The following is a 19,237-nucleotide window of genomic DNA, read 5'->3' as shown; positions in this document are numbered from 1 at the left end:
AAAATGGTCAGAGAGGGGTATACTCAGGATCCTAATATCGCTCTTAAAGGTTAACTCCACTTTTGTTCAAAAAAATATAGCAAATAAAAAATATTTGATTGTGAAAAATAATAATAATAATAATTTATCAGTTACAATTGCTACAGAAGCCATTCTGTAATTTAATGTTATTAAAAACTACCTTTTTTCAAACTGTAGTTGGTATAATTTTCTACAAAATTCAATACAATATGGCAACCTGGATATGTTCTGTATGATGTTGGTGACAAGAACACCTCCAAAAATGTAATTTCCTGCTTGTGGAAAGAACTCTGCACAAAGATACACATCAGGGTCTAGGCATCTTCTGCAACAAAAAATGTCAATTTTGGTGAGACACTCCCTGAGGGTCGGTTCACACTGGGGCGACTTGGGATCCGACTTGTACGCCCTCAAGTCGCCCCAAGTCGCCCCAAGTCGCTTTGTATTTAGATTAACATGGTAGGCAATGGGAGCATCTTAATTGACACTACTGAAGTCGCTCCGACTTCAGAAAAGGTTCCTGTACTACTTCTATCTGACTTGTAGGCGACTTGTACCCATTCAACTCAATGTAAGTCGCCTGCAAGTCGGATCTCTCTGTAAAGTCAAGCGACTTTGCAGAGAAAACCCCTCCCTCCCCCCCTCCCTCCCAGAGAGGTGATTGGCCACAGGCAAAGTCGCCTGTCATGGAGGCGACTTCAAGTCGCCTCGTAATTTGCCGAAGTCGCGCTGAAGTCGCGCTAAAGTCGCGCTAAAGTCGCGCTGAAGCCGCGTTAAAGTCGCGGTACAAAGTCGCGCTAAAGTCGTGTTGCCCATGTGTGAACCGACCCTAAGCGTTTATCACTTCTAAAGGGATGGAAACACTGCAACTGTTCTCATCAGAACACATAAAGGGGATCAGCTGACTGATAATGAAAAAGTCTCCCATTCAGAGTCACTGTGCACAGGTCATTGCCTAACAAAGAGCTATTTCTTCAGCGCAGCAACAGGTAGGAATTTCCAACAAAAGTTGTTAAAATTATTGAAACGTACATTGATCTCCCAGAGTTTTTTGTCTCACATTTTTGCAGATAAAGAAGAAAATGAAGACTCTCTGTTCTGTAAAACCATTCAGTTTATTGAATATAAATGATAATACGTGTGTTTTCCTCAATGCAGCCGAGCTCAATGATGCCATTGGTGGGCAAAGTGGAGTATTTAAAAGATATATAAGGATTTTATAAATTATATTTGTCATAGCTGGTTATCACAGAATTATATTTGCACAATTATGAATTTCACTAAATGCACTTTGATTTGATTTTGCTCCTTAATATATTTTATTATTTGATTGCATACGGGAGCAATTTTTATTGGTATTAAAAATTTTGTAGTATTTTTTATTTTATTTTTTATTTAGATTTTATGCAGGTAACTTTTATCTAGACATTATTTAAATAAGAGCCCTTGCACACTGGGGCGGGGGGGCGGCGTCGGCGGTAAAACGCCGCTATTATTAGCGGCGTTTTACTGTCGGTATGCGGCCGCTAGCGGGGCGGTTTTACCCCCCGCTAGCGGCCGAGAAAGGGTTAAATACCACCGCAAAGCGCCTCTGCAGAGGCGCATTGCCGGCGGTATAGCCGCGCCGTCCCATTGATTTCAATGGGCAGGAGCGGTAAAGGAGCGGTATACACACCGCTCCTTCACCGCTCCGAAGATGCTGCTGGCAGGACTTTTTTTACCGTCCTGCCAGCGCATCGCTCCAGTGTGCAAGCCCTCGGGGCTTGCACACTGGGATGACAGCAGCGGCACTTTCGGGGCGGTTTGCAGGCGCTATTATTAGCGCAATAGCGCCTGCAAACCGCCCCAGTGTGCAAGGGCTCTAAGAGCAATGGGGTTCGTTTACTAAAACCGAGCATTCAGAATCTGGTACTGCTGTGGATGGTAGCCAATCAGCTTCTAACGTCAGCTTGTTCAATTAAGTTTTGACAATGAGCCCTCGTTCACACTGAGCACAGCTTTGAAATTGTACAAGTTCATGTGAACTTGCACGATTTCAAAGCCACATTTCAGTCCGACTTTGGGGGCGACTTGAAAGACATCTGTGCTGGTTCATGCCAGATGTCTACTGAAATTGTCAAAAGTAGTGCAAGAACTTTTGGAAATCGGTGCGACGCAGCAAAGTCGGCGTTGCACTGATTGCGACACTCCTATTGTTGGCAATATGCTCCGATTTGACAGGCGATCTGACCTGTCAAATCGCTCTGATGTGAACGGGGGCTAAGGCCGGGTTCACATTGGTACGGCGCGACAGTTGTATGACTGTGGATCCGACTTTGCCCTGCGACTTGAAGTCCGACATCAGTCCAACTTCAAGGAACAGGGATCCGACTTTGATCCCGACAATGCAGGCACCTTCTGTCTGGTATGAATCTTTAGGGGGAACTCCACGCCAAATTTGAAAAAAAAAGGCATGGGTTCCCCCTCCAAGAGCATACCAGGCCCTTCGGTCTGGTATGGATTTTAAGGGGAACCCCCCACACTGAAAAAACAACATGGGGTCCCCCCCAAATCCATACCAGACCCTTATCCAAGCACGCAGCCCAGCAGGTCAGGAAAGGGGGTGGGGACGAGCGAGTGCCCCCCCTCCTGAACCGTACCAGGCCGCATGCCCTCAACATGGAGGGGTGGGTGCGGAGTCACCGGGTGACATCATCCAGAGGCCACATCCCTTATGAGGTCATCGCCCCATCATGCCATGGCAGTGACATCACGGGGGGCATGGCCTACAGATGACATCACACGGTGACCCCGCCCCATGCCAATATAAGTAATGGCACACCGCGCACCCAGCATTAGAGCGGGAGAGAGCGTTGAGTCAACATTGGAAGAAGAACAAAGGGAGAAAACAGCGGAGAAGACCCGTCCAAAGAGCGAGAAGACAGCAGAGAAGACCCGGCAAATCAGAAGACAGCAGACAGGGGGAGAAGAACCGGGGAGAGCTAGAAGACATCAGCGGAGAGCGGAGAAGACCCAGAGAGGGGAGAAGAACCAGCAGAGGCAGAAGACATCAGCGGAGGAGACAGAAGAGGAGCTGTCTTAATAAATTACTTTAAAAACCTGTGTACTGCATTTTATTTTTAACACTTTTTTTAGGTGAATGGGTAGGGGTACAATGTACCCCATACCCCTACCCATTCATGTGGGGGGGGGGAGGCCGGGATCTGGGGGCACCCTTGTTAAAGGGGGCTTCCATATTCCGATAAGCCCCCCGCCCACAGATCCCGACAACCAAGGGCCAGGGATGTCGGGAAGAGCCCCTTGTCCTCATCAACATGGGGACAAGGTGCTGTGGGGTGGGGGGGCACAAGGCCCCCCTGCCCCAAAGCACTCACCCCCCCATGTTGAGGGCATGCGGCCTGGTATGGTTCAGCCCACCCCCTTTCCTGACCTACCAGGCTGTGTGCTTGAATAAGGGTCTGGTATGGATCTTAGGGGGGACCCCTAGCCATTTTTTCAGTATGGGGGATTCCCCTTAAAATCTGTGCCAGACCGAAGGGCCTGGTATGCTCTTGGAGGGGGGAACCCATGCTATTTTTTTTAAAGTTGGCGTAGAGTTCCCCTTCAAGATCCTCAGAGCACAAGTCGCATGCCAAAGTTGGATCAGTTAAGACCGCGATCCGACTTTGATCCGACTTCAGTGATATTCAATGGGCTGAAGTAGGATCAAAGTCAGACCAAAATAGTGCAGGGAGCATTTTCAAAGTCGGACCGACTTGTGTCAGACCAGTTAAGACGGCTCTCATAGGGAAATATTGATTTTTACACGTAATGCGACATGAGCTCCCAATATCAGAGCATTTGTCGTACCAGTGTGAACCCGGCCTAAAACCTGGAAGCTGATTACTACTACTACTGGTTACTATGCACAGTTGCACCAGATTTAGCACTCATCAGTTTTAGTAAATCAACCCCACGGTGTTTAGTGTGCAGCATAGCTAGGTTGTAGCTAACACTATTGTGTTGTATGGTCAATGCTACCACCAAGTGGCTCTTTTTAGTACTTCAGCAAATCCCTTTTACTACGCTGTATATGTTGGCTGTACTTTAGTTTTGGTTTATTTTGGGAAGAATTCTAGTAATGTACACATTCAATCACAGTTATGTTGTGACTATTTATGTTTCCGATGCAACACATGAAAGGGAAATATTTCTCCCTGTTTAGTTTCTGGGCGCTTATTACCCTGAAAGCCTCCCAGTGACTTTGGGATTCCTGTGTGGCTTTTCTGATTCAATCTACCAGTAAGAACTCTTTCCTGCTGGTGTACGCCTTTATTTCCACATTGTTGTGTGATGGGTTGATTTGTGACTTGTGGACCTAAACTCACTGTGCCCTATGTGCATGGATTGTGAGGCTACAGTACCCTCTGACAGTCAAAAATCAAACAGCTAGTTTTATTGAATCTGCAGTGTGTAATGGTGATAGATACTTTGGAATTTAAAAGAGAAGTATGGGTTTGGGGGGTTTTCCTCCATCATACTTACCCAGGTGGATGCAGCATCAGAGCGATGCTGCATCTGTACCTCGCCGCTTCTACACTGAGAACCGAGCCATCGAACATCGCCACTGGCTCAGTTCTCACAGCTCCCTAAGCAGAGAGCTGATGACTGTCAATCAGCAGCTCTCTGCTCTGCTCCTCCATGCTCACTGGAGCGCTGAGCTGTGGAGGGGCGGGGATAGGGTTGCCACCTGTCCAGGATTCACCCGGACAGTTCGGGTTTGGTTATTATTATTGATATATAACATTATTCAGACTGGACTATGGCTTCCCAGCTGCAGTTATCTAAGCTTAGAGTGTCTGTTACACTCTTTCACACTGCCCAAAGCCAGCACTAACAATTACCCCAAACACAGACGGGAGAGAGGAGAGAGGGCTCAATCTGCACCTCTTCCCCCCACCCCTACCCCTCTGTGTTTGCCCACACTCCAATCCCCGACGCTGTGCCTCAGAAAAGGAATAGAAATTTGAAGTCCAGCAGCCTCAGATACATCTGGATGAGAGGTGATGACTGCCAAGGGGTGAGTGAGCTCACCATCCATCCCTGTCTGTGACTGAAGTGACCGAAGTCTCCCCCCTTCTCTCTCCTGCATCTGAGGGAGTACACTAAAGTAAATCAGAGTTCTCAGAGTTCCCCTTTACACCAGAGGCCACAGTGTTTCCCCTTACACCAGAGTCCCCTTAAATCAGAGTCTTCTCCGTACATCAGAGTGCTCAGTGTTCCCCCTTAAATCAGGGTTCCATGAGCATCCCTTATGTTAGAGGCCCCAGAGTTCTCCCTTACATCAGAGTCTGTAGAGTCCTCCCTTACAGTGAAAGGGAACTCTGTGAGTTCAGATGTAAAAAGGGGGACTCTTGTTATTAACTTCATATGATTAGAAATGTTATTTAATAGCAAAATATATGTATAGTTTTTTTCTATAAAAAACTTGCTGTGGGCTGCAAAAATGTTCGGGTTTAACTTGAAGAAAAGGTGGCAACCCTAGGCTGGGAGCGGCTGTCTCAGGCTCTCAGTGGCTCGGTGAGAGGCTGAGACAGCATCAGTACAGGCACCTGGCGGATCCAGACTCCCATTGTCGGGATGATGTGGTACCTGGACTGATTTCTGTATACTTCAGTCTGCTCTGCTGAAAACGAGTCACAGGAGTGCAAAACGAATTGCACTCCTGTGACCCATAAGAGAAGCCCAGCCAAACAAGCTTTGGCTATACTTCTCCTTTAACTTCCACTAAGGCAAGCACTAAGGGCCGTGAAATTGCTATGTTTAACATGTTTTGCTATATACACCAAAATGGGTGCAATCTAAACCATTACTACTCTATCCATAAGAAACGAAAAAAAAAAATGTTTGTGCTATAGATACACTTTTAAGGCCTTGTTCACAAAGAATGTACTACAATGTATGCCTTTGCATGAGGCCGTGTTTACCCATATGGGAATTGCAGAATATGTATGTGTTTCAGACTTACATAGCTTTGTGAGGAACTCGGGGTGGGAACAGGAAGTAGGAAGTTATGAAGTGAAACTAGAAGAAAAGGCTTTTACATGCAGCTCACTGCTGGCTGGAATAAACAAGTCCTTCACAAGATTCAGCTGACTATTCATCATTGCTTCTACAAAATCTGCATGGTGACAGAAGTGGATTCGCTGAAACATCATGGCTCAGTTTGTCCATATGTAATATTTGCGAATAAAAATAAGTGTCCATATATAGTAACAGAAAATAAAAATGTGAAGTAATGATCTGGGGAACGTTCCCCAGACGACGCTATTTGTGGTGAAACGTACGTCGGGAGGTTGACGCTCTGACGTCATCACCATTTTCAGTGTGGACGGGTGCTCGCTATGCCGGCCGGCTGTTTGCTGTATTTTTACATACTCATGTGAGTTTTCTACCTTTATCTATTAAATCGTTTTTATCAGTATTACACTATGGCCAGTTCCTTTTTATTTACATGCTTGTGAGATGTCATTTTGGAGTCTCTGCTGTATCCTCCGGTTCCTGCCGCAAGCAGTCCAGAACGCCAATGGATCTCTCATACTGCTATTGAACATAAGCTGTGGTTGGCTTGCCTTGCGGTAAGCGCATTATTTGCCTGGTGGTGGATCACGTAGTGTGGTGTGGTTAACCGATACTGAACACAAGCTGTTGTTGGCTTGCCTTGTGGTAAGCGCAATATTTGCACGGAGTGTGGGGTCTCATCTTCACTACGGAGTTTGCTAGTGTTCACTCTAAGTTCCCTTTTTTTCCTGCTGTATCTTTATGCACTAGTGTAAGTTTTCTACCTTTTCTAAACTTTGATTAGTTTGGCAGTATTACACTATGGCCAGTTTCTTTTTATTTACATGTCTATGAGATGGAAGTTTGGTGTCCTCATTACATCCTTTCAGCTACGATGTATACAGTCTAAGAGCACATCTGGATTCTCCACACCAAGACGTGATACAGGCTGGTGTTCGCTTGCCTTGTGGTAAGCGCAATTATTGGGTATTTGCGTATACTGTATGGGTTGTCACTCATATTTTTTACACCATTGACTCTGGTTGGATTCACCCAAGGGGTCTTTCTTGGACTGATTTCAGATCATTACTTCACATTTTTATTTTCTGTTACTATATATGGACATTTATTTTTATTCGCAAATATTACATATGGACACTCATGTTTGATTCATACATACATGTGTTGACCCATGTACTTTTCATAATTTAATTTTTAAGATTTTTCAACATTTTTGTATTTATATATGTACTTCCTCACGGAAGTCTTTGAGATTGCTTCACGTGTTTCACTTATATTTAGCGCGGTTATTTCTTTTTTATTATTTCTTTTGGTGGTATTTGATCACCTCTGCGGTTTTTATTTTTTGCACTATAAACAAAAAAATAGAGACAATTTTGAAAAAAACGCATTTTTTACTTTTTTGCTATAATAAATATCAGCCAAAAATAAATAAAAAACAGTTTTTTCCTCAGTTTAGGCTGATACGTATTCTTCTACATATTTTTGGTAAAAAAAATCGCAATAAGCGTTTATTGATTGGTTTGCGCAAAAGTTATAGCATCTACAAAATAAGGGCTAGTTTTATGGCATTTTTATTAATAATTTTTTTTTACTAGTAATGGCGGTGATCAGCGATTTTTATCATGACTGTGACATTATGGCGGACAGATCGGACACTTTTGGCGCAATTTTGGGACCATTCACATTTATACAGCGATCAGTGCAATTAAAAATGCATTGATTATTGTGTAAATGTGACTGGCAGTGAAGGGGTTAACCACTAGGGGGCAGTGAAGGGCTTAAGTGTGTCCTAGGGAGTGATTCTAACTTTGGGGGGCGTGGCTATGTGTGACACGACACTGATCACCGCTCCCGATTACAGGGAGCGGTGATCAGTGTCCTGTCACTAGGCAGAATGGGGAAATGCTTGTTTACATCAGCATTTCCCTGTTCTTCCTCCCCCGCAGACATCGGGTCCTGGGGACCCGTGATCACACTCACGGAGGTCGCGCGCGAGCGCCCACAAGCCACTTCTTAAAGGGCAACGTACAGGTGCCTGTATGTGCCCTTCTGCCGACGTATATCGGTGTGAGCCGGTCGGCAAGCGGTTAATAATGACATTCCTAACAACTGGCTGAAATTCAAAAGAGAATGGTATGTGTACAGCAAAGCAGGACTCTCAGACAAGTCAAAAAAGGTACAAGCTTACACAATTTTGCTGGTTCAGATGCACTAAATAAATATGAGTCATTTAATTTTCAAGATAATAAGGACAGAGAGGATCCTGATGTCTTAATCAAGAATATACTTACCACAACGTAATTTGATAATAGACAGACATGCATTTAACATGATGGCTCAGAAACCTGATGAAGCGATGCAATCCTACACAGCCACACTGAGACTGTTGGCTAAAAAAATGTGATTTTGGTGCACTAACAGATGACCTGACGGGATTGTATGTGGTATCTTTAATCATGCAGTTCGTGCTCAGTTGTTCAGGGAGAAAGATTCAACACTGGAATCAGCTATCAGAATATGTATGTTGTTTGAACATTCTGAAAGGGCCACAAGGAACTAAAAAGAGAGGCAGAAGTATTTGTGCTGCAACCAGTGGCGACTGGTGAAGTTTTAGGATGGGTGGGCGCCAGAATCTGCCCTTCCTTTTTAACCCCTCCCACTTGGTGAAAATGGGCGCGGTTTCAACGGAATAGTGGGCGTGGCTTAAATTGTGTGGCTCTAAGGGGGTGTGGTTAGCGTCTGGGAGGAACAAGGGATGGAGGAAGAGAGGGAGGGAGGGACAGCAGGCCCAGATCCTACACAACAATAGAAATATGTGTATTCTAGAAAGTTTAACAATCAGCAGATAAAGATTCTCCAAACACCTGGTGTTAGCACCTCAGTCATCCCGGAACCAAGGTTGTTATGGTGTCAGGATAATTGAAGCGCATTATTTCTATTATTACATCGTAATAAAAAATGAAATCATCTCATCAAACTCACCATAATGCAGACTCAGTGGGAGCCCTGAGTGTGTCACCTGCCACGTTGCCTGCCACCAGATGCCATCAGGTGTCTCCAGCGGAGTCCGCCTTAAATCAGGTGTCCCCAGCGGAGTCATCCTTACATCAGGTGTCCTCAGCGGAGTCCGTCCTTACATCAGGTGCCCCCAGCGGAGTCCCTCCTTACATCAGGTGCCCTCAGCGGAGTCCCTCCTTACATCAGGTGCCCCAGCAGAATCCCTTCTTACATCAGGTGCCCCCAGCAGAGTCCCCCCTTACATCAGGTGCCCCCAGAAGAGTCCCTCCTTACATGAGGTGCCCCCAGCAAAGTCCTCCCTTACATCAGTGTCCCCAGCGGAGTCCCTCCTTACATCTGTGTCCCCAGTGGACTCCCTCCTTACATCAGTGTCCCCAGCAGAGCCCCTCCTTACATCTGTGCCTCCATCAGCGGAGTTCCTCCTTACATCTGTGTCCCCAGTGGAGCACCTCCTTACATCAGTGTCCCCATCAGCGGAGTCCCTCCTTACATCAGTGTCCCCATTAGCGGAGCCCCTCCTTACATCACATCTGTGTCCCCAGCGGAGTCCCTCCTTACATCAGTGTCAGCAGCGGAGCCCCTCCTTACATAAGTGTCCCCATCAGCGGAGCCCCTTCTTACATCTGTGTCCCCATCAGCGGAGCCCCTTCTTACATCTGTGTCCCCAGAGGAGCCCCTCCTCACATCTGCATCCCCAGCAGAGCCCCTCCTCACATCTGTGTCCTCAGCGGAGCCCCTCCTTACATCTGCGTCCCCAGCGGAGCCCCTCCTCACATTTGCATCCCAAGCGGAGCCCCTCCTTACATCTGCGTCCCCAGCAGAGCCCCTCCTTACATCTGTGTCCCCAGCGGACCCCCTCCTCACATCTGTGTCCCCAGTGGAGCCCCTCATTACATCTTTGTCCCCAGCAGAGTCCATCCTTACATCTGTGTCCCCAGAGGAGCCCCTCTATACATCTGTGTGCCCAGCGGAGCCCCTCCTTGCATCTGTGTCCCCAGTGGAGCCCCTCCATACATCTGTGTCCCCAGCAGGGCCCCTCCTTACATCTCTGTCCCCAGCTGAGCCCCTCCTTACATCTGTGTCCCCAGCGGAGCCCCTCCTTACATCTGTGTCCCCAGCGGAGCCCCTCCATACCCCTGTGTCCCCAGCGGAGTCCGTCCTTACGGCTGCATCCCCAGCGGAGCCCCTGCTTACATCTGTGTCCCCAGCGGAGCCCCTCCTCACATCTGTATCCCCAGTGGAACCCCTCCTTACATCTGTGTCCCCAGCGGAGCCCCTCCTCACATCTGTGTCCCCAGCGGAGCCCCTCCTTACATCTGCATCCCCAGCGGAGCCCCTCCTTACATCTGTGTCCCTAGCGGAGTCCGTCCTTACATCTGCGTCCCCAGCGGAGCCCCTCTTCACATCTGCGTCCCCAGCCGAGCCCCTTCTTACATCTGTGTCCCCAGTGGAGCCCCTCCTTACATCTCTGTCCCCAGCGGAGCCCCTCCTTACATTTTCGTCCCCAGCGGAGCCCCTCCTTACATCTGTGTCCCCAGCGGAGCCCCTTCTTACATCTGTGTCTCCAGCGGAGCCCCTTCTTACCTCTGTGTCCCCAGCGGAGCCCCTCCTTACATCTGTGCCCCCATCAGTGGACTTCCTCCTTACATCTGTGTCTCCAGCAGAGCCCGTCCTTACATCTGTGTCCCCAGCAGAGCCCCTTCTTACATCTGTGTCCCCAGCGGAGCCCCTCCTTACATCTGTGTCTCCAGCGGAGCCCCTGCTTACATCTGTGTCCCCAGCGGAGCCCCTCCTTACATCTGTGTCCCCAGTGGAGCCCCTCCTTACATCAGTGTCCCCAGCGGAGCCCCTCCTTACATCAGTGTCCCCAGCGGAGCCCCTCCTTACATCTGTGTCCCCAGCAGAGCCCCTCTTTACATCAGTGTCCCCAGCAGAGCCCCTCCTTACATCTGTGCCCCCATCAGTGGACTTCCTCCTTACATCTGTGTCTCCAGCAGAGCCCCTCCTTACATCTGTGTCCCCAGCGGAGCCCCGTCTTACATCTGTGTCCCCAGTGGAGCCCCTCCTTACATCTGTGTCTCCAGCAGAGCCCCTCCTTACATCTGTGTCCCCAGCGGAGCCCCTCCTTACACCTGTGTCCCCAGCAGAGCCCCTTCTTACATGTGTGTCCCCAGCAGAGTCCGTCCTTACATCTGCGTCCCCAGCGGAGCCCCTCCTCACACCTGCGTCCCCAGCAGAGCCCCTTCTTACATCTGTGTACCCAGCGGAGCCCCTCCTTACATCTGCATCCCCAGCGGAGCCCCTCCTCACATCTGTGTCCCCATTGGAGCCCCTCCTTACATCTGTGTCCCCAGTGGAGCCCCTCCTTACATCAGTGTCCCCAGCGGAGCCCCTCCTTACATCTGTGCCCCCCATCAGTGGACTTCCTCCTTACATCTGTGTCTCCAGCGGAGCCCCTCCTTACATCTGTGTCCCCAGCAGAGCCCCTTCTTACATCTGTGTCCCCAGTGGAGCCCCTCCTTACATCTATGTCTCCAGCGGAGCCCCTCCTTACATCTGTGTCCCCAGCGGAGCCCCTCATTACATCTGTGTCCCCAGCGGAGCCCCTCCTTACATCTGTGTCCCCAACGGAGTCCCTCCTTACATCAGTGTCCCCAGCGGAGCCCCTCCTTACATCTGTGTCCCCAGCAGAGCCCCTACTTACATCAGTGTCCCCAGCAGAGCCCCTCCTTACAGCTGTGTCCCCAGCGGAGCCCCTCCTTACATCTGTGTCCCCAGCGGAGCCCCTCCTTACATCTGTGTCCCCAACAGAGCCCCTCTTTACATCAGTGTCCCCAGCGGAGCCCCTCCTTACATCTGTGTGCCCAGCGGAGCCCCTCCTTACATCAGTGTCCCCAGCAGAGCCCCTCCTTACAGCTGTGTCCCCAGCGGAGCCCATCCTTACATCTGTGTCCCCAGCAGAGTCCCTCCTTACATCTGTGTCCCCAGCAGAGCCCCTCCTTCTTTAGGTGCCCCCAGCAGAGTCCCTCCTTACATCAGGTGCCCCCAGCAAAGTCCCCCCTTACATCAGTGTCCCCAGCGGAGTCCCTCCTTACATCTGTGTCCCCATCAGCGGAGCCCCTCCTTACATCTGTGTCCCCAACGGAGCCCCTCCTTACATCTGTGTCCCCAGCAGAGCCCCTCCTTACATCTGTGTCCATCTTACATCTGTGTCCCCAGCAGAGCCCCTCTTTACATCAGTGTCCCCAGCGGAGCCGCTCCTAACATCAGTGTCCCCAGCAGACCCCCTCCTTACATCTGTGCCCCCATCAGCGGCGTCCCCAGCAGCACAGCCCTCCTTCATGTCCCGTCTGTCTCTCCCCTTCAGCTACTTCCTGTCTTTCTCCGTAAAGTTTGCTCACAACAGTGCCTTGAATTCTGCTTCCTGATTATCTCTGTTTATGGCGAATTATGGTTTCCAACCTTCCATGTTGCCAGACTCGTTTGTTCCGCAGAGTATTCCTGCACTAGAGGAGTATCTCCGTGGTCTTCGTTCCACTTGGGCACAAGTCAAGGAGGCTTTTCGTCATGCTAATGATAGGTACAGACACCATGCTGACCGCAGACGCCTGCCTGCGCCTTCCTACCAGGTTGGGGACAGGGTCTGCGTGTCATCTCGCAACCTCCGACTTCGTGTTCCCTCACTGAAGTTCGCACCTCAGCTTATTGGGCCTTTCCGTATCCTTTGCAGGATTAACCCAGTGGCTTACGCCTTGGACCTTCCTTCTAGTATACTCATCTCAAATGTGTTTCATGTCTCCTTATTGAAACTGTTGGTCTGCAACCGCTTTACCACCTCGGTGCCACGTCCTCACCCTATACAGGTTGAGAACCATGAGGAGTATGAGGTACAATCCATTGTTGACTCCCGTAGGTTCCGTGGGCGCATACAGTACCTGGTGCATTGGAGAGGGTACGGTCCGGAGGAACGCTCCTGGGTCTTATCCTCGGATGTACATGCTCCTGCCCTCCTCCGTGATTTTCATAGATGTTTTCCCCTCAAGCCTAATGGTCCTCCGAGGGGGAGGGGTTGTTGAGGAGTTGGGTACTGTCAGGGCTGGCTCAGCCCTTCCTTCTGTGAACTGGCCGCTCAGCTGTCGGCTAATTTCCAGCTCTCATCTCTCTCCACAGTTAACCAGCTGTTGTGGATCTGCTCGTCAGTCCCGCCTACTTAAAGATCTCCAGCTCACTTCATTCCTGCCTTTGCCTTGGTCACATCACAAGAAACCATCTCCTGCTTTCCTGTGTAAAGACTGGCTTTGCTGACATCCCTTCTGGCTCCTTATCCTGCTTGCTGTTCCTCTACTTGGATCCCTGACTTCTGGCCTGGCTGATTACCCACTCTGGTTACTGAACTGTAGGTTTTCAGTTTATTTAATCATTTTTGTTCCTGTTGGTTGAATAAGATGGACTTTTTTTTTTCATCTTGACTGTACTGTAAAACTGTAAATGAACTATGACGGATAGTTGAACAACTAAGGTACATTAACACATTTATGCAGGTTCTTACACCAGTAAAGAAGAGAAAACCCTATAGACCCACATTTACTGGTAAGGGAAAGAAGACTCTACTGACCAGCATTTTCTAGTGAGGGAGAGAAAACCCAAAATACTAGTGTTTACTTACTAGCAAGAGAGAACCCTATAGACCATCATTTACTAGTAAGGTAGAGAGGACCCTGTAGACTAGCGTTTACTAGTAAGGTAGATAAAACCCTATAGATTGTGTTTACTAGTAAGAAAGGATTCTTTAGACCAGTGTTTACTAGTTGGAGAGGTTCCTCTAGACTAGTGTTTTTTAACAAGTAAGAGCAGACTGTATAGACCAGTGTTTACTAGTAAGAGAGGACACTCTAGACCAGTGTTTATTAGTAAGTAAGAGAGGACGCTATAGACCGGTGTTTGTTAGTAAGAGAGGACGTATAGACCAGTGTTTATGGGTTTTGCCCTGTACACACGGGCGGACTTTTCGGCAACAAAGGTCAGGCAGTCTTTCCGACGGACTTTCGAAGGACTTTTGACGGACTTTCGACGGACTTTTGAACAAACGGTCTTGCCTACACACGATCACACCAAAGTCCGACGGATTTGTACGTGATGACGTACGACCGGACTAAAATGAGGAAGTTCATAGCCAGTAGCCAATAGTTGCCCTAGCATCGGTTTATGTCCGTCGGACTAGCATACAGACGAGCGACTTTTTCGATAGGAACTGGGTCCGGCGGAGTTCCGACCCACACACGGTCGGATTGTCCGCCGAATTCGGTCCGTCGGACCAGTCCGGTCGAAAAGTCTGCTCGTGTGTACAGGGCATAAGAGAGGACACTCTAGACCAGTGTTTATTAGTAAGTAAGAGAGGACGCTATAGACCGGTGTTTGTTAGTAGGAGAGGACGTAGAGACCAGTGTTTACGTAGGAGAGGACTGTCTAGAACAGTGTTTACTAGTAAGTAAGGACCTTATAGACCAGTGCCTACTAGTAAAAGAAAGAGGACCCTATAGACCAACATTTAATCATAATTAAGAGAGGACCTTATAGACCAGTGTCTACTAGTAAGAGACAGAGGACCCTATAACTAGCATTTAATAGTATGGGGACCCTATAGACCACTGTTTACTAGTAAAGGAGAGAGGACCATATAAAACCAGTGTTTACTAGTAAAGGACAGAGGGGCAGCACAGTGGCTAAGGGGTTAGCATTTCTGCCTGGCAGTATTAGGGTCGTCGGTTTAAGGCTGGGTTCACACTAGTGTGAATTGGATACGGATTTCCCCGCATCCAATTCACACAGCAGGAGTTTGTGACCGGCTCACTTTGGAGCCGATTCACATATCTCTGCAGTGGCTCCGGTGCGATTTACACAGGAGCCCCCTGTGTCTTTTGGTCCATTTCAGGTCTGAATTCAGCCAAAAATTCGGGGTGAAATCAGACCTGAAGTGGTGAATGAGGATGCACCGGACTCCTGCTGGGAGCCGCTGCATGCTCATATGTGAACCCAGCCTCAATCATAAACCATGGCACTATCTGCCCGGGGTTTGCATGTTCTCTCTGTGCCTGTGTGGGTTTCCTCCGGCTAATTTGGTTTCCTCCCACACTATAAGGACATGTTGGTAGGTTAATTGGCCCTAGTATGTGTATGTATGAATGTGGATTAGGGACCTTAGATTCTAAGCTTCTTGAGGGCAGGGACTGATGTGAATGTATAATACAGTATGTAAAGTACTGTGTAAACTGATGGCGCTATACCTATAATAAATAAATCAAATAAATTCTATAAACCTGTGTTTACTAGTTAGGAAGAGAAGGGCCAGCATGTACTAGTTTGGGAGAGAGGACCTAAATACCAGCGTTTACTAGTAAGAAAGATATATACACCTGTGTATTTAACTTTTTGCCTGGAGTTCAGCTTTAAATAAAAGACCATAATACCTAAGCTAGGTATCTTAGCTTCTGGCATAAGATCTCTGAGATAGTGGCTTTACCTTTAAAAGATTAGTCTTCAAACAGAAAAAGGAAATAATAAATAGAGGTAAGGAAACCTTCACAGAAATATTGCATTTTCAGATATGAATATACTATAGATAGAACTTATATAATTCAGGGGTGTTTGTTTCGGCTTACCACATGCTTTCCTGTTAGATTGCTGCACACCATTCCACCTACAGGGGTGCTGCACTCCACTGACATAAAATTGTATATGAAGCAAAATAATCCGTAATGCAGCGTACACACGGGCAGACTTTTTGACCGGACTGGTTCAACGGTCTATACGACGGACTTTCCACGGACTTTCCCAACGAACAGACTTGCCTACACACGATCACACAAAAGTCAGACGGATTCGTATGTAATAACGTACGACCGGACTAAAATAAGGAAGTTCATAGCCAGTAGCCAATAGCTGCCCTAGCGTTGTTTTTTGTCCGTCGGACTAGCATACAGACGAGCGGACTTTTCGACCGGACTCAAGTCCGTCGGAAAGATTTAAAACATGTTCCAAATCTAAAGTCCGTCAGATTTTCGACCGAAAAAGTCCGCTGCAGGTCCGATGAAGCCCACACACGGTCGAATTGTCTGCCGGACTCGGTCTGTTGGACCAGTCCGGTCGAAAGGTCCGCTTATGTGTACGCGGCATTAGACCAAGTCACACAGAATATATGCAAGGTGAACTCCAGACAAAGAATAAAATCTAGTTAGTAATAATAAAAATTACTTATTTTTCTTTACATATATACATCTGGTAAAAGTGCCTGGATCTGACTTGATATTTGCTTCTTTTAATCCTCCTTACAGCAGCACTTAGACGAGATGAGGGAGGATGTAGGCTGCCCCAAATCCTTCTGTCTCTTCATGTAATCCCAGACAGATTCAATGATGTTGAGATCAGGGCTTTGTGGGGGCCAAACCATCACTTTCAGGACGCCTTGTTCTTTTTTATGATGAAGATAGTTCTTAAACTCCCTGGCGGTATTCCCGAGTCTGGCTCGGGGTGGAATTTCAGAACCAAAAGCGGTAACCCCGAGCCAGACTTGGGATCGTATTGCAGGATCCAGGAAGGGCTTACTTACCTTGTCCCCTGGATCCTGCGATGTCTCCCCGCAGTGTGAGCGACTCATCCTCCACTCGATTAATCACGGAGCCGGGCTTTGTTTCCTGCGAGCGTTGCAACGCATGGGGATGGAGAACGGCGCCAAATTCAAAAAGTGAAACACACACAATACATACACTACACTGTAATCTTACAGATTACATTACTGTATGAAGTTATTTCACATCCCTTTTGTCCCTAGTGGTTTGTCCTATGCCCTGCATGCAGTTTTATATTATAAAAACTGTTCTTTCTGCCTGGAAACTGGAGATTGTCCATAGCAATCAAAACTGTCCCTTTACATCAAAAGGGGTTTTAGACCAGCTAGAAAACAGCGATAATAAATTAGAATCACTCGCAGAATTGAGCAATAGTGATTTGTAGGGAAATCCGTCATCAAACACTGAAAAGTAATGACAGCGACAATTCTGCAACTGAGCAAATTTCTGTGTTTTTGATTTGATTACATTATTGAATCATTTTTATTATTATTATATTATTATTTGGTATAATTATTTATAGTTATTTATTATATTATAATTTATGATTTCGTGTTTCAAACTTTATCATACCCAAAGATGTCTACTAGACTTTTGTTTGGACAGATTTAAGTGAGTTATTCCTAAGAATTACAGGCCTACAATATAAAACGCCAAATTTCCATGCAAAACATTCCATGCATAACATAACGCTTTCAGCGTTAAAAATATGAAATAATCATACCGCCAGGAAGGTTAATAACATTGGCTGTATGTTTGGGACCATTATCCTGCTGCAGAATAAATTTGGGGCCAATCACACGTCTGCCTGATGGTATGGCATGATGGATAAGTATCTGAGGACACCATTGATCCTGACCAAATCTCCAACTCTATTTGCAGAAATGCAGCCCTAATTTTGCAATGAACCTCCACCATGCCTTACTGTTGCCTGCAGACACTCATTATTGTACAGCTCGCCAGCCCTTTGGTAAACAAACTGCCTCCTGCTACAGCCAACTATTTTACATTTTGACTTGTAAGTCCACAGCACCTGCTGCCATTTTTCTGCACCCCAGGTCCTATGTTTTCATGCATTGTGGAGTCACTGTGCCTTGTTTCCACGTCGGAAGTCTGGCTTTTTGGCCTCAATTCTTCCAAGAAGAATACTTCTGGCCAGACTTCTCTGGACAGTAGATAGGTGTACCTGTATCCCACTGGTTGGTAGCACTGCTGGACATCTTCCAATATCAAAGGGAAGTAAGCATGATGTGTCTTATCTGCTGCATTAAAGTGGTTCTAAAGCCTAATCATTTTTTACCTTAATGCATTCCTTGCATTAAGATAAAAAATGTTTAGGTATTGGCATCCCCCCTTTTACTTACCTAAGCCCTCATTCGATCCAGCATTGTGCATGTCTGCAGCTCTTCTCTCCCCTCACTTACTCGCTGGCTTTGCTGCCAATCAAAGCCAGTGAAGAGGGAGCAGGGCTGAGTCCTGTTGTCTGTGTCAATAGACGCAGCAGTGGGGCTCGTGAGGTAGCACGCACTATACAGAGAGGAGGGACCAGGAGCACCGGCGGGGGACTTGAGAAGAGGAGGTTTGTGGCCTCTCTATGCAATTCCATTGCATAGGGCAGGTAAGTATAGACATGTTTGCTATTTTTAATTTTTTTTTATTTTTACCTTTAAAGTCGCTTTACATTTCCTTGGCCGACCACTGCGTCTACAGTCCTCAATGTTGCCCACTCAATGATATCCTAAATGCTAAACACAGGCAGATACTTATCCATCATGTCATACAATCAGGGAGGCATGTGGTTGGCCCCAAATGTATTCTGCAGCAAGACAACGACCCCAAATATACAGCCAATGTCATTAAGAACTATCTTCAGTGTAAAGAAGAACAAGGAGTCCTGGAAGTGATGGTTTGGCCCCCACAGAGCCCTGATCTCAACATCATTAAGTCTGACTGGGATTAAATGAAAAGACAGAAGGATTTGAAGCAGCCTACATCCACAGATCTCCAAGGTTAGTTCTCCAAGATGTCTGAAACAACCTACCTGCCAAGTTCCTTCAAAAACTGTGTGCAAGTATACCTAGAATAATTAATGCTCTTTTGAAGTCAAATGATAGTCACAGCAAATTTTGATTTAATTTAGATTCTTCTTCTGTTCGTTCATTTTGCATTATGTAAATTGATAAAAATAAACAATTAAATTATACATTTTTGAAAGAATTCTTACTTTACAGCATTTCTTTACACCTGCCTAAAACTTTTGCACAGTACTGTATATCTGGACCCTTTTTGAATATTGGAACCACATATGCTCTACGCCAATCATCCCATACTATTCCAGTCGTTTATGAGTCTTTAAAGATCATGAAAAGTGGCTTGGCTATTTCTGGGCTAAGCTCCCTGCGGACTCTCGGGTGCAAGTCTTCAAACCCTGGTGACCTGCTAATATTTAGATTTTCTTGCCTGTTTCAAGACCTGTTTTCTTATAACCACAGGGGTGTTTCTCTTAATTT

Source organism: Aquarana catesbeiana, linkage group LG13 (assembly GCF_042186555.1).
Source record: "Aquarana catesbeiana isolate 2022-GZ linkage group LG13, ASM4218655v1, whole genome shotgun sequence".
NCBI classification, from domain to species: Eukaryota; Metazoa; Chordata; class Amphibia; order Anura; family Ranidae; genus Aquarana; species Aquarana catesbeiana.
This window is presented reverse-complemented; position numbering follows the sequence as displayed.